General features: G+C 48.5%; 1 protein-coding gene and 1 pseudogene across 6 annotated transcripts in view; both read left to right on the forward strand.

The window, feature by feature from the left end:
* Positions 1 to 3,687: 3,687 nt before the first annotated feature.
* Positions 3,688 to 4,665, forward strand: LOC116071283 (annotated as a pseudogene). The gene has a single exon (XR_004110804.1). The product of XR_004110804.1 is annotated as a serine palmitoyltransferase 1 pseudogene (transcript).
* Positions 4,666 to 9,032: 4,367 nt separating this feature from the next.
* Positions 9,033 to 23,202, forward strand: part of Rgs12 (regulator of G protein signaling 12) — a 96,318-nt gene continuing 82,148 nt past the window's right edge. Inside the window, exons 1-2 of one of the 5 annotated variants that reach the window (XM_031341316.1) lie at positions 9,332 to 9,549; positions 11,367 to 11,538. The gene's annotated coding sequence lies outside the window, so the exon portion shown is untranslated. Of the gene's footprint in view, positions 9,207 to 9,331; positions 10,645 to 11,366; positions 11,539 to 23,202 lie in introns of those variants that run through there. The other 4 variants (XM_031341317.1, XM_031341314.1, XM_031341315.1 and 1 more) reach the window with 4 other exon arrangements.

Here is a 23,202-nt window from a genome sequence, read left to right on the forward strand (position 1 = left end):
AGTTGAAAGTTTTCCAATACCTCAGCAATTAGTTTCTGTGTATCAAATTCTTTCCTTTTCTGTTAATTAACCCTACTTATATTCAGATTTTCCCCAAAGTATGGACTACTATGAATAGATATTTGGGGACTGGAGCAATGGCTCAGTAGTTAGGAGCTTCCACAGAAGGCCCAGATTTGGTTTCCAGCACTAGTGTCTTAGCTGACAACCATCTGTAACTCCAGTTTCTAGGGGATCCAGTTTCCTCATCTGACTTCCTCAGGTACCAGGTAAACACATACACACACACACACACACACACACACACACATACACACACCAGGGAAAATACCCAAATGGGTTGCATAGCTGGAGTCAGTATTATACTGCCTCATTTATAAGGGCCTAGTTTAAAGCATATAACTCAAATGTCTGGGGAGACCAGTTCTTTGTCATTCAGCCACATTCAGCATTTTTTAAATTTAATTCTATCAATCTCAGAATACCTATGATGTCTTTACCCTGAGTTACACAGAAGGACCCATCTATCCACAGTTTAATTCGTGAAAAAAGGGATCTTGCTCATGTTAGGACAGACAAATCAGTCAAATTTAAACAAGAATGTTGTATGAACACAGAAGGGTCGCTGTGCTCAGGAATTGTGCAGGGTTGTTAGTGCTGGGATGGAACCATCCCGTGGAGGGACGGATAGCTTTAGCCTTCACGTCTTCTAACATGCCATCGCCCAGCCATCTGCTGTGGGCTTCTTTACTTGGAGAGCAGTGCTCACAATTGAACAGCTGCAGAGGTTTCTTTTCAGCTTTCTTTCATGGCGGCTACTGATTGAATGCATTCCAGCCATCCCTGTTAGACTGGGCCAGACAACTCTGACGAGTTGGCTGGGGTTGTCTTTTCCCATGACCCCGAGAGAGTGCTCCAAGCACAGTAGCTTTGTCTTCCCTTACAAAAAGATGGAAAGGCTTTTCCAGAGAGGGTGAGGGTGGTGCTGGAGCAGGCACTAATTCCTGTTTAACTTCCTTTGCCCCCTCCAGCAGAGGCTGGGGTTCCTAGTCTAGGATCTCTGTGTGAGACTTTGATAGTGTAGGCATCAATCCAGAGTCGGCAGCACCCCACTACTCTCGTGTTTTAAGTCCTTTCTTGGTTTGGGGGACCAGGGTGTAGCATACATGCCTTGTATCCTAAGAGGAAAAAATGGAGGAGAGACCCACAATACAGTTTTTGATAAAGAGCTCTTTAGTCTCAGTGGTGCGATAGTGGTAAGATACTTCAGTGAACCCCAGGAGCATGGTCTGTCTATACTGTTACTTTCTTCCAGTCTCTGGATCTTCCCATTCAAAGGCAAGCAAATCCCTACTTTCCTCTGCCAAATATAAGCCCAGAAATCATAAGGTTGACTACACTGAGCCACTTTTGACCATAAGAAATCTCTGATAAGAGGGTGAAGGTGTTTTGAGACCACCACTCTGAGCCATCTGGTTTATAGCTTTTCAAGTCTTCTTGTTTTTTTTTGTTTTTTTTTTTTCGAGACAGGGTTTCTCTGTATAGCCCTGTCCTGGAACTCACTCTGTAGACCAGGCTAGCCTCGAACTCAGAAATCTGCCTGCCTCTGCCTCTGCCTCCCGAGTGCTGGGATTAAAGGCGTGCACCACCACTCCCCGGCTAGCTTCTAGTCTTAGACTAGTGGATTAGTCTGCTCTCCTTACAGAAAATATTGTGGTGTTGTCCTGGGGTTTGGGCCCTCCATCCTCAGGAAGGTTGTTGCTAATTGGAGTCAACCTTTTCAGCCCTTCCTGAGAAACTGCATACCTCTTTTTTTTAACTGTGCTGTAAGGCTGATCTGAAGAGGAACAACCTTCTCCCTGTTTAACCTCAGGGGTTCATTTTATCTTTTGCCTTAGCAGTTTGAAGCCACAAAGAGACAAAAAGACAAAGTTCAGCTCTGTCTGTTTGCAGTCCCTATCTTCTACTGAGTCTTTAGTCTTTTCCCAAGAGGTTTATCCCTGCCTCCAAGACTAGAAACAAATAGAGGCAGATTGTCTACAAAAAGAGAGAGAGAGAAGACAGACAGAGAAGGACAGCCTAGAATCTATGAAGAAGAATCTTTTTTAAATTTTAATCTTTTGAAAATGTCACAAGCACTTTATTATACCATTTCATTCACCCCTCTTTCCAACTCTTCCTACCTTCCCACTTCTTTTTCAATGTGTGACCTCTTAGTCTTTATTGTTACACACACACACACACACACACACACACACACACACACTCCCCTATGAGTCCATTTGGTGTTGCTTGTGAGTGTACGTGTTTAGGGCTGACCACATGGGATTCGGTAATCCATCAGGGAGCTCATCTCTGGGGAAGACTGATTTCACTTTTTTAGTAGCCATTGCCTGTACCTCCGTACCTAGGGAGAAGGCCTTGTGTGACTTCCTGCATTCATATTGGTGTGTCAACTGGTGTTGTCATTGTACAGGTCTTGTTGAGGTAACCATACTGTTGAGATTTCATGAGTGCAACTTTTCTTTCATATATAAAAGATGTGATTTCTCAGCAGATTTCCCGGTCCCTTCTGCAGTGTTGCCTGAGGCTTAGGTGTAGGGGTTGTGCTGTGAGTATTGTTTGAGGCTAGGCACCAAAGGTCAATTGTTCTCTGCATTTTGATCAGTTGTGGATTTCTGTAATAGTTTCAATCTGCAAAAGGAAGCTTCATCGATGAGGAGTGAGAGCTATACTTTAAGAATAAGTTTTAGAGCTGGGCAGTGGTGGCACACGCCTTTAATCCCATCATTTGGGAGGCAGAGTCAGGCGGATTTCTGAGTTCGAGGCCAGCCTGGTCTACAGAGTGAGTTCCAGGACAGCCAGGGCTACACAGAGAAACCCTGTCTCGGAAAAAAAAAATCAGTTTTAGAACGCAGTCAAAAATTATACTGGCTTAGGCAAGTGACAGTAGCAGGTTCTCTTATAGGGTCCACGGCCTTACCAGCCATAGATGGTTGGCTAGATTTACTTTTGTTAATGGGCCTTAGACAACTATTGGTTACTCCAAGATATAAGTGTCACTTGTAGATCCTGGGATACGTGTGTGTGTGTGTGTGTGTGTGTGTGTGTGTGTGTGTGTGTGTCTTGCTGTGCTAGTCTATTAAGTTCCAAATCTGAGGCAAACAGCTGAGTTAACTATTTAACATATCAAAGCTGGCCTGGCTTCCAGGTTCTCCAAGCATCCTTCGTTCTCAGGGATCTAAGCAAGTCCAAAAGCCAGAGGGAGGATGGTAATCTTGAGGCTGGAGAATCATCCCCAAGTCCTAACTCCTGAGTACCCACGATGAGCTTGGCTCTGGGCAGCCCCACCCATGACTTTTTGCTTCCCCCAACTACAACTCTTCAGGCTAGGATGCAGCCAGTGACTTTACAGTCCTACATCCCTTAAGACTCCATGAAGGTGTTGTGGGCTATGTCTATAGGAGACCTACCATTGACAAGTCTCTGCTGGGGCCCCAAGACTGTCCAAGGCATCTCTGGAATCTGAGTGGAGGCCACCATAGGCCTCAGCTTGTGTCTTCTACATGGCTTAGTTTAGCCTTTGATCCTAATCAGTTCTCATTAGGTAACAGTTGCTAACTTTGTTCCTTTGTTGCAAACGGTCTGTGGAGAGCGGTCGAGCGGGAGAGGCATTCGCCATGGCAAGTCGGGTGGCTGACCATGGCGACGGTGGCGGAGCAGTGGGTGCTGGTGGAGATGGTGCAGGTGCTGTACGAGGCTCCAGCATACCATCTTATTCTGGAAGGAATTCTAATACTTTGGATAATCAGACTCGTTTTCTCTAAAACTTACAAGTTGCAGGAACGTTCTGATCTTACAGCCAAGGAGAAGGAAGAACTGATTGAAGAGTGGCAGCCAGAGCCCCTCGTCCCTCCGGTCTCCAAGAACCATCCTGCTCTCAACTACAGCATTGTCTCTGGCCCTCCAGCCCACGACATCGTGGTGAATGGAAAAGAGTGTGTCAACTTTGCCTCCTTTAATTTCCTTGGTTTGCTGGCCAACCCTCGGGTTAAGGCCGCAGCTTTTTCGTCTTTAAAGAAGTATGGCGTGGGCACCTGTGGTCCTCAAGGATTCTATGGCACATTTGATGTCCATCTGGATTTGGAAGAGCGCCTGGCAAAATTTATGAAGACCGAAGAAGCCATCATTTACTCGTACGGCTTCTCTACCATAGCCAGTGCGATTCCTGCTTACTCTAAGAGAGGGGACATTGTTTTTGTGGACAGTGCAGCCTGCTTTGCTATCCAGAAAGGATTACAGGCATCTCGCAGTGACATTAAGTTATTTAAGCATAATGATGTGGCTGACCTGGAGCGACTGCTAAAAGAACAAGAGATTGAAGATCAAAAGAATCCTCGCAAGGCCCGTGTGACTCGGCGGTTCATCATGGTGGAAGTGCTGTACATGAACACTGGCACCATCTGCCCCCTTCCAGAGCTGGTTAAATTAAAATATAAATATAAAGCAAGAATCTTCCTGGAGGAAAGCCTGTCATTTGGAGTCCTTGGGGAGCACGGGCGAGGAGTCACTGAGCACTATGGGATCAATATCGATGACATAGACCTTATCAGTGCTAACATGGCGAATGCCTCTCCCGCTCGACCACTCTCCACAACGGTCTAACACATAAACTTTGGGGGACACACTGAAACCCTTCTAACTTCTAGCCAAGTGCGTATTTCAGTCCTGTCCCTACCCCAGGGACACAAAGCTCAGTGAGCAGACACTTCTGGAGGCTAGAGACACTTCTCAGGGACAAAGCTACCACCTCAGATTTCATGGGACAGCAGGTCATGGTTGGTAGCTCACATTAGGAAGTCACTAGGAAACCAAATGCAGTATTTTTGTTGCTGGCTCCTGCTGCTGTTTTATGTTGTTAGGGATGGACCCAGAATCCTGCATATTCCAGGAAAGTGTTCCTATCTTTGAGGCTAACTCCCTGCTCTCAAATACAACAGCAACAATAAGATACTGTTCCCCTAAATTCCTCATCTCCAGGGAACCTAGATGCAGCTACTCTACCTCAAAGCTCTCACAGGACCATCATCATCAGGGTTGGTCACCAGAGAGCAGCAGTTGAAGCATCTATGGCTGTCACTTTGAGGTGCTTTCTGATTTACTTCACCTTGATTTTTCACATATCTCAGACTGGCCTTGGACTCATTATATAGAATGCCTTCCACTGCTGATCCTCATGCACATGGACATCCACCAGTGCAGCAGGGCCCTTTTCTGCTTTGTGAAATTGCCCTGGGCCTATGCCTGCAGGAGTCCCCTGTCCTCCATTCCCCGGCTTCTTAAACCCAAGAGAACTAAAAAGCTTCATGTAGGAGCAGTCTGCTGTCGTTAATGATTCTGTGTTCTGCTCAGCAACAATATGCTCTATTAATTGATGCATCTTCTATTTGGTAACAGTCTTCCTAATTAACACGGGCTCTATTTAGTAACAGTATGTCCTATTTAATTTCTTTCGTGTGTTCTGGTGAAAAACATAATGCTTCATTTAATATATTTCATCTGTTTACTCCTCATGAATTTTGTAACACGGTGCAGCTGGTGGTGTCTTCAAACCATGGAAGAGGGGTGATCTAATGGAGAGCTTTCCAGACAGACAGAGGGGTCTGAGCTCTTGAGCCAACATTTTAGGAAAGGGCCAGGGGGTTCAATTAACTACATAGAGGGTGTGTGTGTGTGTGTGTGTGTATGTATGTGTGTGTTAGGGGGACTTGGCAAGGGGTGTACCTCTGCTGGACTTGGGGTTCTTAGTTACTCTTTTCTAAGTTCCACATGTCTTCTCTCTACCTTTAAAATCACCAAGGCCCCAGCAAGCCTTTGGCTGTCTTCTCATGGGGTGGCCCCTGTAACTGCTTTCAAACCTGCTCCCCAGGTTATAGTTCTAAGGCCCCAACTTTTGTCTCTCCTCCCCAGGCAAGGGCTCTGCCAGGAGCATGAGTGGCAGTCACACCTGCTGGCCAGCTAGTTATAGCTCCTAGAGCCTTATGCTTGCCTGTGTGGACGTTGTGTCCCCAAGGCCTAGCTGTTGCACAGTACTGGGTGAGTGTTCAGAAGGATTAGATAGGTAAGACCTCTGTGTTTGAAGTATGTGGGGCAGCATTGCACAGCTGCCTTGCCTGTGTGACCTTCAGTGATAGGCACAGTCTGGTAGGTGCCCTGGGGGAGCATGGGTAGGAGAGGGATGAGAGTTGGTTCCAGAGGATAACCCCAGGGTTGAGCCTATGCAGGAGCAACAGTTAAGGAGGGATGGCCATCAGTACCCTCAGCAGAGGGGCCTAGGGGAAGGTAAGAGGGCTGCTGGACACTTGGGCAGGGACTCTGGTCCAAGTCTCCATTTTTTTCACTACATAGCTAAGTTAAGTTTATGGGAGGCCCCAGCAGGGGGGGAGGGGGCAGAGCTACAGGCATGTGTATTACATGCAGCATGATGTCCTTCAGTTTCAAGGCTGCATAGAATGCTATTGTATCCCACATTTCCTTTATTCCTGTGCTTATAAGTGGATCCCATATTCCGGCCATTGTCAACAGTGCTGCAGTGAGCATGGGGTACAGGTATCTGCCATCCAAACCTCACTTTCTTTAGATACATACCAGTACTGGGATTTCTAGGTAACATGGTTATATTGTAATGTTTTTTAATAAATATTTATTTTATGTGAGTACACTGTAGCTGTCTTCAGACACACCAGAAGTGAGCATGATTGGATCCCATTACAGATGGTTGTGAGCCACCATGTGGCCACCATGGCTGGACCCACCTCCTAACTCCTTGCCTGATAATTTAGACAGGTGCCTGATTTCTGACTGGTTTTAACTCTGCATGCTTGCCCTTGTAAAGGTGCTGCCAAAGAGGGGCAGAAATCAGGGAGATGGCAACTTGGGGCAGTAAAGGGGCAGAACATGGACTGAGGATGGTCTGCCCATCTATGTCCACATGAAGGATCTTGGCTGGAGGAATAGAGATTTCACACTGTAACTAGCTAGAGTCTCCATCAGCCTGAGGACCCCGGCTTGGGGACTGTTCCTTGAGCTCTCTTCCCTGTTCCTACCTCAAGTCTAGAAGGCACCTGGAAGGCAGCCCAGTGTGGAGGAAATGAAAAGCAGAGATGACCCCTGTGTTGGACATCTTTCACAGCCTCTGCTGGCTGCTCTCCACCGTTCTTGGTGCCTCCCACAGCTCCGGGAGGCAGGGGCCTATGGCCTGCTTCCTTTTGGCCTGGTTGTGCTTCAAAGGTTCTCTGCCTTCTCCCTACCTGCCTTTATGTTCCCTGGGACAGCTTATTGACATTAGGTCTTATATAGTTGAAGTTCCACCAGGGAGCAGAGAGTCAGGGTGACAGGCAACAAGAGGACTGTCAGCATCTCTAGGGCTGGAAGCAAGAAAAGAGTGGTCATGGGATAGGGGAGAAAGTAGAAAGAGCAGTGATCCACACAAGAGGACAGGGCTGTGCTAAATAAATAGCAGGGTTGACTGCTGGCTGCAGAATGGATCAGCAATGAGTGTTTAAAGGGGGAGAAAAGACAGGAGAGGAGGAAGCAGGGCTGAGAAAGCAAGCTGAGAGGTTTTGAGATTGAAGGAGGTGATTCAGGCCGAGTTGAGCAAAGAGATATGAAGTGGTACCACATGCATAGAAATTGGGCTGTGTTACTGCCATTGGTTTCATTGTCACAGGGCTTCCTACTCAAGACACATTGACAGTCAATGCATCTACCTATGCAGTGAACCAACTGAAGTTGCACACTGACCAGAACCCAGGGGTTTGCCGTCCAGGAAACACTGGAGGGACTACCAGTCATGACTTACATTTCCTGAATATAGGGAGGAAATGAGTGTTAAAGGTTACTGCTATGGGATTTTTGTGATGATTTACTGTCAAGTCCAAGAAGCTTGAACTAGGGGGTAGGGTAGCATTTGAGAAAAAGAGGGCCCAGCCAGTGAATTCCTGGACTGAACTTTTTTTGTTATTTAGTAAAATGCCCCGTGGCCTGTTTTCTGAAAATACTTTAGCTAGTTTCTAACTGGGAATGAAACTTCTGAAGAAGCTGTGGTTGCTCCGAAGTCAGTATGGGAAGGGAAGGGGAATCCCGCCTTTGAGGTCTTTCACCAAAGAAAGGTCTCCTTGGGGTAGACAAGGTTCAGTGTTCTGAAAAGGTCGGACGAAGGAACTAGAAAACCTGTTTGTGCAACTACTGCATCATAGCCTGGGTGGTGCTTGGAAGAGGACAGATGTACCTATCTCCATATCTCCATCACAAATGCACACCCTCAGGTAGATGACCTTTCACCTGGCCGGTGGAAAACTTCCCTCACAAGTGCATCGTGTCTCAGAGCTGCTCCTTGAAGGAGGACGAAGTGATCTCTCTCTGTGTGTATGTGAAGAAGGCCACACATTCCAGCCCTCCGCAACCACTCAAAAAAAAAAAAAAAAAAAAAAAAAAAAAAAAAAAAAAAAAAAAAAAACCATCTGGCTTTTGTGATTTAGTAGGGTAGCTCAACCCCACAGCTGGATCAACGCGGAAGTCCCGCCCCGGTCTCCAGGCTCCGCCCCGCCTCCGTCGAGCCCTGTGCCCTGGATGTTGAGCTTACAGTTAGGTCTTCAGTCTCAGGCAAGTCTCTACTTCGCTAGCGGAGCCTGTGCAAGGAGTCCAATCCCGCCTATTCCCGAGCCGCTGTCCAGTAGGCAGACTCTGCTCTTCAAGACCCCGGTCCCCAGAAGCAGAACCTCGTTGGTCTCTGACTCCAGTTGTCCAACGGCCTGACCTGTCCCCTCCTCCAGCTCCATCTCCCCAAAACCTGACTAACCTGACCTCACCAAAATCCTAAACTTGGTGAATCCCGAGTGAACCCCACCCCCAAGACCTCGAGTCACTCCCTCCCAAAACGGCTGGACTCCGCCCTTCCAGGAACCACGCCCCCAGAAGCTGGACCCGCGGGTCGGAGTCCCGAAGTGCACAACGGCTTGACCCGCCCCCACGGCCCCGCCCCCACGGGCCCCGCCCCCTGGGCACTGGGTCCCGCCCCCAGGAGTCGGAGCAGCTCTCAGGGGCCGGACCCTGCCCCTCCCGGAGCCCCGCCCCCGGCCCGGCGACGGCGGTGACCGTTGATGCTTTCGGCGGGCGCCCGGCGGGAGCAAGCGGCGGCCCGGTAGGTGAGCGGGGCCGGTGCGACTCCTCGCGCGTCTTTCTTCCCTGGCGCGCGCCCCCGCCCGGCCCGGCCTTGTCCTCCTGCGGCCGTGGGGCCGAGCTCGGGCGCCGCCCGCGCCTTCTTTGTTCGCGCGGGACTCCGGGAACTTGCCCGCGCGGGCTGCGGCTGGGGTCCCGCGCAGGCCGGATGTGTGGGTTCCGTAGGGCCGCAGCCCACCGGACTCGGGCGGGATTTGACCCGGCTCAGAAGCCAGCCCGGCTGGCCGTGAGGGGACTTTAATGTCCAACTCAGCCCGCGGTCTCATTGTTTGAGCAGAGACCGTTTCCAAGGATCCGAACTGAGGAAATGTAGGGCAAGAACGCAGGGCAGCCCACAATGAGGATCGAGTGTAGATGGAGGGGCCAGAGCTGGGAAGTGTAGACAAGGGGGTTCAGAGTGTAAACAGAGGGGCCCCAGACCTGTGGACTATGGGAGGGACGTGCTGGACTGTAGAGTGTAGTCAGGGCTCAGCTGTGGAGTGTAGATGGAGGGGTGGTATGTAGGTAGCGCCAGACCCCTTGAGTGTAGACAGAGGGGCTTTGACCAATAGAATACAGATGGAAGGGCCCGGCTTCCTGAAATGGCCTCAGACCTATGTATGGAGTGTAGATGGAGGGAGAGCTGGTATCAGGGAGGTCACCCAGGAAATGAAGACTTGAGCCCACAGCGAGCAACTGGTGTGTGTGTGGGGGGGGGAGCGAAGAGGAGCAAAATCAATTTTGAATCAAGGGACTGTACTTAACGTTTTAAAAGTTTCTGAAGAAAGCACAGATGTCAGCGCGACAATTTCTCCAGAAAAACTGGAGTAATTGTTACACCTTTTTAGTTTGGGGGCTGGATGACAAGTGGCAAGTACCCAGGCTGGCAGGAACTGGACTTCAGGGACACTGTTGGGACAAAGTCGTGGGGTAGAGGGAAATGGCTTAAGTACGACTCTGGGGTAGGACCTAGAAGTGTCGAGGGCAGGAAGCAGGTGTCCAGGATCTTTAACAGACGTAAGGCCATTTCTGTGAAGTTCCGTGGAACTTACCCTCAGTGGGACAAAGGAAGAGGGTAGCTTCTGACAGGAAAGATGAAAGACTGGAGAGCTGGCAAAGAAGATCAACATATACCAGAGCCGAGGAAAGGCCCTCAGACTTGGGGTAGCATGTGTGTGCCAGTCTTTGCGCAGGAGTCAGGAGAAGGCAGGATTTATACTGAGTAGGCCAAATTGCAGTGGATCATGGAGTGCCAGCTTGTGACAGAAGACACTTTGTGGTCCTATGTCGCACCCAGGAGGGGGCCTGTGTCAAGGACTAGCTCACTTTTTGCATTATGTTTAGAACAACAACCTCAGAGGATGGGAGGGTGGTATTGAGCCTGGTGACCTGGCTGCTACAGTAGCTCCTGCAAGGATCCCAGAGGTAGGAGAGGTTGAGGTTGAGCCTTGTGTTTCTAATCCTGTTGTCATTTGACATCTGTGTGTGAGACAGGCCCAGCATGCTGGTCCCATCTGGCTGAGGGAGAGTGCTGCCTTAGTTGTGGGCTCCCTGCCTTGCTCTGGCAGCAAGTACATGATGGTATAGGGTGGTTGTAGGCACCCACCCCCCCTTTTCTTTCTTTTTGTGAGTTTGTTGGAAACCCTGCAAACACTAGTCAGCACTTGTTTTAGTTTCCTACTGAGCTGTTGTAGAGTGCTTAAATTTAATGGCTTAAAACAACAGTTTATTCTTCAAGGCTCTGGATGCCAGAAGTCTGTAGTGGGTCTCACTGGCCACATGTCCTTTGGGGATCAGGGAGAATCTCCTTACTTCTCATGTCAGATGGAGACTGGCCTTATCCCTGGGCTCAGGGCTTGGTTCCAGCATCACGTGGCCTTCTCTTCTGTCTTAAGCCTCCCTCTGCCATGGTCTGTGAGAACTTTTAGGGTTGGCAGGAGATGCAGAGTCCTCAGTTTCCAGCTTCGAGGTCCCTGGAGTGTTTCCCCTTCTTGTTAAGCAACTGCTGAGCCTCACCTTCCCCAGGGTGGACGCACGGATTTCCCCAAGGGTTCTGTTCACCAAAGGCTGCTCTGCAGGTGTGTTTCTGGATGCACACTCAGCAATGATCATGAGGGCAGAGTGTCCATTTGTCCTATTCTCTTTAGGAAGCTGAAAGTTCTCACTCCTTTCACAATCCAACAAAAACTACAATCTCCAGAAATCTGCTCAGTAATAGCTTGTCACTCAGCATTCAGGAGGCTGAGTCAGGAGGATGGAGAGTGCAGTGCCAGAGCATGGGCTAAGTGAGATCTCAACAGCAAACACCACTGGGCTAAGGTATATACTGCTTTTGCAGAGAACCTGTTTGGTTTCTAAAACCTGCATGGGAAGGCTCACAACTCCCTGCAGAACTAATGCCTCCCAAGGCACTGGAATTCATGAGCATATACACACATGTACACATAATTAAGAAAACAGAATTAGAGGCAGGTGGATCTCTGAGTTCAAGGCCAATCTGGTCTACAGAACAAGTTCCAGGACAGCCAGGCCTATACAGGGAAACCCTGTTTCAAATAACAAGAACAACAAATGACAAGCAGAATCTTAAGGAAGAAAAAAAAAAAAAACAGCCCCAAACGTCAAACCCAAAAGCAGATAAGCTTAAATAAGCACATGCATGGGAACTTAGCTCCTGATTTTCAAGGGCTACCATTTTAGAAGCTCCCACCTTCTGGAGAAGTCAGTTGCTTGAGGCAGGAACTGACCTGGTGAGTAACCCCACTCCATGTCTTTAAAGGTCTGGGGTTAAATGAAAGAGAAAGGGAACACGCCATTCGTCCTTTTGTTTCCTTGTTCTCTTGTGCTCTCACTGTCCCCGGCTTGGTAATCGGTGTCCTCATGTGCTTCTTTCCTTATTCAGGCAGTCCCATACATACGTACACATTGAGTCTACATGTTTTCTATACCACACATCCATCTCTGAACCATGGTCTTAGTTTTCCTTCCGTGACATTTGCTGTGTTGGGGACTAACTCATGGGTTTAAATTCAAACAGTGGCATTCTGTGCCACTTGCCCTGCCCCAGAGAGACCACTCTAGGTATCCTGTTTTCTTAGATATCTACTGTGGTCTCTTAGAATTTACCTGATATACATTTCTTCTTGATTCTTCCCAAAGGTGGATAGAGCCTTCCAGTCTCTGTGCACTTTCTCCCAAGTCTCATCTTTTAAAAAAATATTGTGTGTTTGTCTATGAATATTTCACCTACATGCATGTTTGTGAACCACGTACATGCCTGTTGGATCCCCTAAGCTGTGGTTATGATTATTCATTAGCCACCATGTAGGTACTGGAATTGAACCAAGAGCCCTTGAGTACTGAGCCCATCTCTCCATATCCCCTCTTTGTTAAACCAGCTAGCATCGCTGAGCTGAGCAGGGACCCTGGAGCACAGCTGCCATTATTCACTCGTGGATTGATCTTCATGTCACTGATGTACCAACAGTGGATTTCATTATATCCTCATGTTAGTCCACCCCACAGCAGGTGGTATTGAAGACTCTGCTCCAGTCTGTTCTAAAATCCCAAGATCTGCAGAAAGCTGTCAATTGGAGTTGCCTGTGCTGTACTGCTCTGTATTGGGTTCCTGTGTGTCAGGTTCCTCGTCTGATCCCAGTGCCATCCTTGTTTTGCTACAATTCTACTCTTTTGGTAGCTAAGAAATATAACATAGAGCCCATACTCTTGATTTTGAAGCTATCCTTTTTACAGTCTAGTTCCTTTTAGTTTAGCTGGGTATATAATTCTAGAAAGTTACTCTTTTGTCTTTTATGCACTTGGTACAGGGAGACAGTTGTGAGGGGACTGTATTAAAGTTAGGAATAGGAGGGCAAGGTGCTCCCAGAAGTGAGGAAGCCCTGGATCTTTGGTGGGACTATGGGCACCAAGGAATGGCCTTATCTCTTTATAGTTGGACTTGCTGCATAGAAAATATTGCTGCATAGTGTTTGAGACACTGGGATGCCCAAAAGCTGTCTTTTATGTGGCATCTAGTGACGTGCCACATTTTTGTGAAAATTAAGTCCTCTGTCTTCAAAGACTCACTTCACATGGGTTTAAAATCACAAGCAGAAATATCAAGTAGAGATAAAAAGGAAAGGTCAAATAAAAACAAAATGGAACTTAAATATTTCAAAGATTTGGAAGTGATATGTAATTCTGGGATTGGAATTGCACCTGCAGAGTCATTGGCAGTGAGGATCCTTGTCCTGACAAGCTGTGGCTTCTGCATGTCCTGTCACTTTTCCAAAATGCAGGAGCCTAGACTGGTGACCAGAGTGAGAGGAATGGGTTGACAAGTGGCCTCTGACTAACTCACCGTGAACTGGGATGGCGACCATTCCCAGGGCCAGTTCTGGTCTCAGCTAGCTGTGTGGTCTCATGGAGAAGTGGTGAAAGCCAGCTACTCCTGCTAATTTCTTGGGCCAGAATGCTTCTGCTATTGCATTTGAAGGTCTGTGACCTTCAGCAGGTGGACTTGATTCAGTCAGGTCCTTGTTAGCTCCTATGACTCATGGCTCCCTTCCCTGTTTTAAGCAGTTCTTTAAGAACTGGGTCCTCTACCTGTGTGGGCACTGCGGGTTTCTGTAGTGCTACAGTGTAGACTCCCAAGAGGCAGTGCCGATTGATCTCTGTCTCCCTCCAGTCCTTCAGCGGCACTATTCTCTCACATTACCTCTCCTGTGATCCTGTGAGTGGCTGGAGGCCCTGCACAGTACAGACAATGGAATCTCTAGGGCCCCTTGTGTGGCGGGTGAACCTAGGCAATGTGAAGCCATGTGTTTTGGACCTCTTAAGTGTTTTAGTCATTGGTGGTCTTGCACTTTCACTTCTTGTATATCAGGAGTTTATTCATATTTGTTTGTGTGAATAGGCTAGCCTTTGGATTTTGCTAGCTATAAAGTTTATCATGAAAAATGATAGTTGCTCCACAACTAGAAAGGCAAACCTTTTGCATTTCAAGGTGTTATCTTTGCTGCTCAATTTGAAAACAGGTAGGTGTAAGTTGAGCTGTGCCTGGAGGCAGGGTACCTGCAACCTCTGGACATTTTATTTTCCTAGTCTTCTCTGTTCTAGGGTCCCTGGGTATGCAACGAGTCCTGGCTCTACTTTCTATGGGAAACACAGCTCTTTGGGCTTGGCAGCTTAGCTTGTACTTGGAGGATGCAACAGGGAGCTGAGCCGAGCACTTGTGAATCCTCTGGGGACAGGCTGTAAAAGCCACCCATGATCATTATGCCTTGTCTCCTGAGGCCTGATAACTAAGCCAAGCCAGCATTTGAAGCTTGTTTCATGTGACAGCTGTGATATTAGCCTAGCTGTGTTGCCTCTGATCCCTCCGCCTGTCAGTGTTCTTCAGCTGTGATGACAGTGTTTGTGGAGAAGTAGAGCAAGCCAAAGATGGCTGTCTTCACTTTCTTTTCTACTACCCTATTCCTTTCTCCTTTGGAACCTTTAGTTCTTGGATGAACTCAGATTCTCGGTTTAAAGGAATTCCTAATGCCTAATTTCTGTGCTGCCTCTTAGCAGTCAGTGGATTGACTCTTTGCTGTTAAGACTGACTGGGATAGGGAGAAAGGGGCTTGTTATGCAGGAGTAGAGTTGAGGTGTCTGTGTAGTCCTAATGCTTGGCCTCAGGTTTCTTGGAGCCTGAAATGTTGAAACCTCAAGGACTGGCCTTTGCAGAGCCAGACCCTGGCTAAGGAAGACCATGGAGGAGAGTGCCACTCTGCTTGCTCAGCACCTGCTGCACCATTCAGCCTCTGGGCTCACTGACGCTCAAACACATTGGGAACATGAGCTGCAAGGACTTATGGCAGACTCTGAGAATTGTATTTGAGTGGAGGTCTGGATCTGCGGTGTGGTGTTTGAGCTGAGTTTCTTCACTTGTCAATATGGCTAGTAGACTCGGATGATGAGACCGTGAGCTATTGGGTGGCTTGTCCAGTGGTGGTCACTCCCAGAAGGTACTTCAGCTTCTGATGTTGAAGCTCAGCTTCCCTGTCATCCTGTCCCAGACTCAGTTTTAGGGAACTTGTCTGAAAATACCTACCCATGCCTGACCACCCAGGAGTAAGCAGTGCTGGTGTGTGTGTTTATAGTGGGGTGAAGGCAGATAGATCAAGGGATGACTATTTTATTTTGTGTTCTCTGTGACATTGGTCACCCACTGCTGAATAGCAGCTTGTTCTTAGCGCAGCAGCGTACACAGCATGCGTCCATGGTCAGGGCTCACAGAGGTTGGGATCTAGCTGTCTTTGGTGGGAGGAGCTGCTTCCAAGTTTCTCCCATGGCAGTTGTCAGCCCAGAAGATCCTCTTCCAGGTTGCTAATACGACTGCTGGCAGACTTCCCATCTTGTTGGCTCTCTGTCCTGTGGTGTCTAGTTAGGGAAGCTCACAACCCGACATTTCCCTCAGAGTGAGGGAGGAGGAGGGCTAGATAAAAGCCACAGTCCTTTTGTAACCTGACCTTGGAGGTGACACCTCATCACTTTCACCATGTTTTAGTAGTTGGAAGTTAGTCACTGGGTCCATTTTGCATTTCCAAGGCAAGAGTACTCTTAAGGGTTGGGCAAATAGGAGGCCTGATTATGCGAATCTCAGAGGTCACCTCTCCCTGTTATTTGCTGGTCCCAGTGTTCCTTATCCTACATATAAAGTGTGCTCCCTATGGCCTTCCCATGGTGATAGCAGGTCAGAATCTAAGCACTTGGGTTGGCTTTTGTGTAGATGAGGGCCTGGCTAAAGCCCTGAAGAGCAGTTGATCTTGATCTGTAGAGTAAACTGAAAGGACAGTGTCAGCCCATACCAGGTCAAATGTCAGGTGAAACCACCACCACTGCAGGCCGTCCTGCTCATTGTGAAGAATGGGAGATCGGATGGGGCCAGAGCTGTGGCCGCCCTGGAGTCTAGACTGGCATGGGCTGGGTTAAAATGTCAAGATCCAAGGACAGTATCCCTCCCTGTGTGTGTCTCCTCTTAGAAGGCGTTCTTGCTGCAGTTGAGACACTTCTTACCTTCGTCCCGTTAGGAGGGTTTGCAGGATCCAGTGCCCACTGTACTTCTGAGGATGGCCCTCCACCCCTTTAGTTCCATCTGGTAGTGTTTCTGATAGATCATTTTCTCAGAAACTCGATGGATCTGTGAATCTCCTTGTTGGCACTCCAGTGACTTGAGTCCCTTTAGAGGGACCCTCGCTGTCTGTTTAGATCATGTATGTCACAGGGCAGCTTCATAAGCTGGCTCTTGGAAGCAGGGACTCTGGAGTTTTGGGCACCATTGGATGGTGGCTGCTCAGAGTAGGGCTGATGTAAGAAGGGTATGGATGGAGGAGACAGATGCAGGGGAGTGGTAGCCATAGTGTGCTGATCAAGAGACTGGAAGTTGAAGTTGTCCTCCCTCCTTGAGTCCTTTACATCTCCTTGGCATAACTGGGCCTTAGCTGGGGCTTCCTGCCTGCCTTGCTGATAAACCTGTGCGTTACTTGCCCCTCCATTGCTTACCGACCTTACTGGAGATGTGACTGATGATAGAGGTGCTGCCTGCTCCGCTGAGCCTCAGGACCCCCATGGGTAGCTAGAAAGGGGGTGGGTGCTGTCTGCTTTTACCAGTCTTACAGGGTAAGCAGTGCAGGTAACCTGGCAGTGAGCAGGGAGTGGTCCTGACCCCAGCCATATAGCACTGTGCTTGGAGAGCTCTTGCATCCCTGGCTGGTTGTCCTCACAGCACTTGTGGGGCTGTTTGATTGGGCTTGGCACAGGGTAATGGGTGAGGGGGCATGGGAGCAGGGAGTGAGGCAGCCCTAGTTTCCTTTCCTGGAGGATGGAAGGTCCTGTTGCTATGGGTAGCTGGGAAATGTGCCAGAGTGTTTGTCAGGCCTCTGGTGTTTGGTTTCCTTCTGAATGTGTGCGCATCAAGATCTCGGATGATTGATATGGATATGTGTTTAGTCGGTGGACTTCATTGCTTGAGGCTGTATGAAGTGCTCACAGAGGGGAACTTACGTCATAGCAGCCAGAAAGTGAAGGACAGGCAGGAAGGAGCGAGGGTTCCAGTACACCTCCAAGGGCACATTCTGTCTCACATGTTTCATGTGACTGTGATAGAATCTCCACAGAAGCAAGTACAGAGGGGAGAGGTTGACCTGGGCTCATGGTTGGCTTAAGGGCTTCAGTTCCCCATGCCATGGAAGGCATGGTAGCTGGGACATCATTTGTGGTGGGAACTTATAGGACAGATTGTTATATCTGAGGAGGCAAGAGCTCAGGCTGGAACTGGACCATGCTAACTCTCAGGTCAACTCCCCAGTGACCCACTTCCTCCAGTGAAGTCCCAGATCTTAAAGGTTTCCCAGTCTCCTAACACAGCACCACCAGCTGTGAGACTGTTCCTCCACCTCCCAGTAGTACTGTGAAACAACCCTTCTTTCTCTGGCTCAGCAGCTGCTAGCAGAGCACTTGCTCTGGGCAGGGGCGTACCTCATGCTCTAGATAATGGGGCACCCTGCTAAAGATAGACCCTTTTCTGTCACTATAACAAAAATACTCAACACTGGGGTACTCAATAAGGGAAAGAGGTTCATGTAACTCTCCAAATCTGAGTGGCCCTTTCTGACTGGCCCCTGGTCAATCTTATGCCTGTGGTGATCTAGCACCACAAATGGAAACACAAGCAAGAGGAAGCCACCAGTGGGGCCAAACAACCTAAGAGCCTGCTCTTGTGGGAACTAATCCACTATCTTGAGACCTGTATTTCTACTTTTATATGGTTCATGACCCAGTTTTTCTCATTAGGCCTAATGTGTTAAAGGTCTCATCACTTTTTAATACTGTTACATTGAGGAGTTATGTCTTAGTATGAGTTTTGAGGGGGACAAGTCCCATTCAGCATCTCTAGAAACTTCCTACCTTGGCCACACATCCATGTATGAGTGAGTGCACCAGGGCAGAAAGCAAGCCCATGTGATTTGAGCTTCTGATCTTGGCCCTGGAAGAGTGGGAGGTGGGCAGAGTGTTCCAGGAAGAGCGTGGAGGTGAGGTGGGTAGGTGAGGAGTACAGCCAGCATGCTCCTGCCCTCAACGTGGTACCTTCTTTCTTAGATTCTCCACACAGGACCTGCAGTCCCTGGGTTATCTCCCTAGGTGGGCCCGTTGTCCCTGCTGCTTCTCTTATGCCTGGCATGGAGAAAACTCTCGTATTGATGTGTGGGACAGATATGGGTACAGCACCCTGCTCCTTGTTTTATTAGAGCTGTTTGAGGTGCCCCTGGAAAGGCAGGCAGGGCATGCTGCCTGACAAAACAGCCTTCTGAAAGAGAACAGGAAGTCTTCAGACAGGCAGATTGGGGGTACTTGACTTCCCTGGGGCATTTGGGGCCCACCCACACCCCACTAGGACACTAGGAGCATCCAGGCAGATGCCAGGGTTTGTAGAGTATGATGAATGTCTATTGAATTCTTGGTGCTCACATCCTTGACTGAACTGTCTCAAATTGGGCCGACCCGGGGACAGTATACACAGGGCACAAGTCTGTTTAGTGTTTCTAAGAAATGGCCATGAGTTGGCTGAGAAATAGGGCCACCTCTCTGCTGATGCCTGTGTAAGGACATTGGGCTGGGTTCCCCTACAGTGGCCCAAGTGTCCCTTGCCACCAGAGCTGTGCCTTTCAGTGCAGATGATGATTCTTGACAGATAGAGGCTAGCTGGTGATCGCTGTAATCTGAGCAGGAAGCTGCTCATGTGGGTGCCAGCACAGGGAGATGAGATGGAGGTGCTGCCCTCTCTGCCCACCCTCCTCCAGTCACCACAGGTTTCTGCCTTAGGAATGGGCAAAGCCGCACTCACCCACACAGGTGCCTGGTGTGAGGACGGGCCAGCCCATTGTGTTAGTGGGCTGGGCATGGAGTTCGTGATCACTCAAGTGTGGCCTGCTGAAGTGCTCTGTGTCTGTTCACAAGTGTTGTCAGTGACACATTCTTGTCCTTTCACTCTGCTGGTTCTGTGGGACACTTTCCATGTTCTCTGCTCAGAACTTTTGAGCTCACAGCTCTGTGTCTGTCTTTGACTCCAGAAAACGCCCCGATAATTTTTGAACCCATTAACCCACCATTGCCCCATTACTCTCTCACAGGATCCAAGCCTGCTCATTAAAGATTGGAGAGAGAGAGAGTGGGGTCCCTTGCTTAGTTGTCCTAACATAATAGCCCATGTCCCTTAAGTTGCAGGGTGGGGCAGGGGTAGGGAGGTTCCCTTTCTTTTGATAGCTACAGGATTTCTCTCATTATTCTCTGGGTTTATTTTTCTTACTCCTCCCTCTTTAAAAAGTCAAACAAGGCCTGACATTCTACTAAATGCTGGCACCTGGCTTCAATTTTAGCTGCGGCCAGGAGTTCCTGAAGAGAATTCTCTCTTCACAACCTACAATTTAAGTTGGACAACCCTAAACATACTCTTGAGGTAGGGGTTCTCCTGAACTTTTGCAGACAAACCCAGCTCATATTTCCTCCTATGTAGCTGAGGGGCAGGGCCTCTCTGGCTGCTGTGCTCCACTCTGTGCTATGGTTGGCCACTGTCCAGCCCATGTTTTGGGCTTAGGAGAGTATCTATTGTGGTGGTCTATTGTTGTTTGGATATCTTTATCTTGAGGTGGCACATTCTGGTATCTACATGTCCTTGACAGGGTTTTGGGGTGCTCTCTTAGGGACCCCCATGAGCTGGCTGCCTTCCTCTGACATCTGTGGAGGTAGCTCTGTCTCTGAGGGTGTTTGGCCTCTGGGACTGTGGTGTTGGGCTTGCTTGCAGGAGATAAGCACATAGGAAAGCATGGAGTGGAGATCCTCGGGGATGAGGAGACAGATGGGCCCATACTTAGAGAAGAGCAAGGGCATGAGAGGAGAGGCTGCACAAGAGGGAGGCCAACCATGCGCTGGAGCCAGAAGGGAAGAAAGGCTCAGGTTTCAGAGGTCTAGGAGCACAATGAGGGAACCAAAGGAACACTGAAGGGCTGGGAACCCTGACTTGAGAAGGGACCCAGGGTGGGTGGGATTCCTTGTAGCAGAGCTGGTATCAGAAAGCCTTGTGACTGGGAAAGAATGGTGGGGACAGCTTGAGGCCTTGGATCTGAATTTCCTATGGAGGCTGCTGCATGTGTAGGGAAAGAGGTGAGGAAAGGAGAGGGAAAGCTCCTGCAGGAGGTCTCTGTACAGAATGTGTGGCTTGTGAGTTGATAGCAAGATTTTATTTTTGTTTGTTTTTCAAGACAAGGTTTTCCTGTATAGCCCTAACTGTCCTGGAATTCACTTTGTAGACAGGGCTAGCTTCAAAAGAGATCTGCCTGCTCTGCCTCTTTAGTATTGGGATTAGAGGCATATGCCACCCCCACTCCCGCCGCCCCCAACTATAACAAGTTTTTAAGGGAGAGCTCAGAGTTGGAGCGTGGAGTTCAGTTAGTCAGGAGTTGGGTCCTTATGGAGAAGAAACAGATGGGATCCCTCAGCAGATGATGGACTCCCTGGCTAAGGATACCTGGAGATGTCTGTCTACCTAAGGGCCTGATTGTCCCTGCCTTTGGCAGTAGTTCACAAAGCAGCAGGTGTCAGAAACCAGTGGTGTATTCTGGTGCAGAGGCCTTGTGGCTCCCTGGTCTGTGGACAGAGATCTTTACAGAAAGATTTTTTTTTTCTTACCTTGATGCTCTGTGCCTTGCTTGGTGGCAACCATGGAATGGAAGGCAGAACATGCAGTGTGCACTTTTCAGTCCAGGAGCTGGGACCCAGGAGGCTTCAGACAAGGAATGTTCACTGCAGATACTTGCTCCCTATGCAGACACTTTGATTTGGAGTCAGATGGTCTAGAAGTGGCCATGTGGCTTAAGAACCTGCTAGATCCTTCCTTTGCACTATGTCCTGATGGGTCCAGCTCCAGGTCTGCCAGGGTCAGGAGGGAGGATAGTTAGGGGATAGGCTTGGACCTCCACAGGGTTTTTAAGGAGCGGCCTATAAGCTGGGATTGGTGTCAGGCTGCTACAGTAGTTGGGAAGTCAGGGATCATCAATGTGAACTTGTGGAGTGTTGTCAGTGGGACAACTGTGAGTTTTCGGTGTATGCCTGAGGTAGGTGTTGGTGTGGGTGATGCCAGGTGGGTGTTTGACAGCCATAGGAGTTGCTGGTTGGGGTGTGATTGGTATGGGGGAGGGCAAGAGGTAGACAGGGGTCTACTGGGATATGTTCCCTGTTGGAGAATGTGTTGGCAGTACCTGTGCCAATGGCACAGTGCCTCTTGCGCTCAGTGGATTCTTATCTAGAGTAGGAAGACAGCTTGACACTGCTGATCTCTGATCCCAGAGCAGTTTTCAGTGACTGACCCTTGCACTCACATCATGGTTAGCACTGTTCCAGGAGACCATCCTGGTCTGTGTCCTCCTGCAGTCTCTGTGTTTGCTTCTGGAGGTGTTAGAACAAGAAACTGTAATCAAGAGTCTGTGGCTTTACAGCTTGTCGTATGGTGACCTGTGGGCCTGGAGTGACCTGTCCAAGTCACAAGGCTGGTTTTCCTGGAGGCTTTGTTCCTTCCATCTTATGTCCTAGGACCTGCCCTTGGGTCCTCTAGATGCACACACTGTCTCTGTTGACTGGCACCTTTTTCCTGTCCCTTTCACTGGGCTCCAGGATTCCATGGAGGCCCTCTGAATGATAAGAACTGTCTGTCTTCCCATCTCTATATCCTTGAGCTCATTTGCCAAGCCTTGTGGCTGGAGAGGGGCATGCATGAACTGTGGGCATTAAACTGCAAATGTGTTAGGGTACATTTCTGTTCATCACTCTTCAGAGAAGGTCTGGTGAGATCTGAAAACAGCTTCTTGGTCATCTTCAGTGTAAGGTGCAACCCAGGGCCCCTCATATGCTAATCATGCAAGGTCATACTCCCAGCTTCAATATAGATGTAGATATAGATATCTTATTAGTGAGTAATAAATAGCTAAATTATGAATGTAGCATTATTAGATAGTGAATGATGCCATATTTTATAGATAAACTGTTCTTTCTTCATTCCTATGTATCAAGAGTAATTCTGCTTAAACATGCATCCTATGCATCCTTGTTCTCATTGTCCTGGGACTCTTTTCTGCAGTCTCCTGATGCTCTTCGCACTGGCTCTAGCCGTTTATTCTGGGTGTGTCTGTAAATCACTTAGAATCTGTTTACAGTTATTGGAAACTATCTCATGACACAAGAATGTCTCAAGAGAGTAATTAGTTCGGCAATGTGTTCTGCAAACATCAAGCTCACTATAGTAGTTTGGATCATGACATTCCAATTATGACTATATTGCTTTTTCTTCTTGATATAGGTCTCACACTGCAGCCCAGGCTGACCTTGGCCTTGTAGATATCTCCTGTCATAACTTACTGAGTATGGAGGTTATAGACATATGTGTATTGATATTTATTTTGTGTGTGTGGTATATGTGTGTGTACATGTTTGTGTGCGCTCATGTATATATGCATGTATATGTATGCATATGGAATATATGGAGATGGATTTTTCACTGAATCTATAGCTTGTCAATTAGGCTGCATTACCTTGCCAGTAAGCCCCCAGTATCCTGTCTCTTTGTGTAGTACAGCGTAGTACAGGAATTACAGGCATGCATTACATGGCTCATTTTTTTTATATATATATATATAAATGCTAGGGATCAAACTCAGGCCCTTGTACACAGGGCTTACATTTTACCAACTGAGCCACCTCCCCAACCCTTGTATTTTGTTTGTTTGTTTGTTTTGCTTTTGTTTTTGAGACAAGGTTTCTCTGTGTAGCCGTGGCTGTCCTGGAACTCACTCTGTAGACCAGGCTGGCCTCAAACTCAGAAATCCGCCTGTCTCTGCCTCCAAAGTGCTGGGATTAAAGGCTTGCGCCACCACTGCCCGACTCCTTGTATTC

The sequence above is a fragment of the Mastomys coucha genome, unplaced genomic scaffold, assembly GCF_008632895.1.
Source record: "Mastomys coucha isolate ucsf_1 unplaced genomic scaffold, UCSF_Mcou_1 pScaffold22, whole genome shotgun sequence".
Lineage (NCBI taxonomy): Eukaryota > Metazoa > Chordata > Mammalia > Rodentia > Muridae > Mastomys > Mastomys coucha.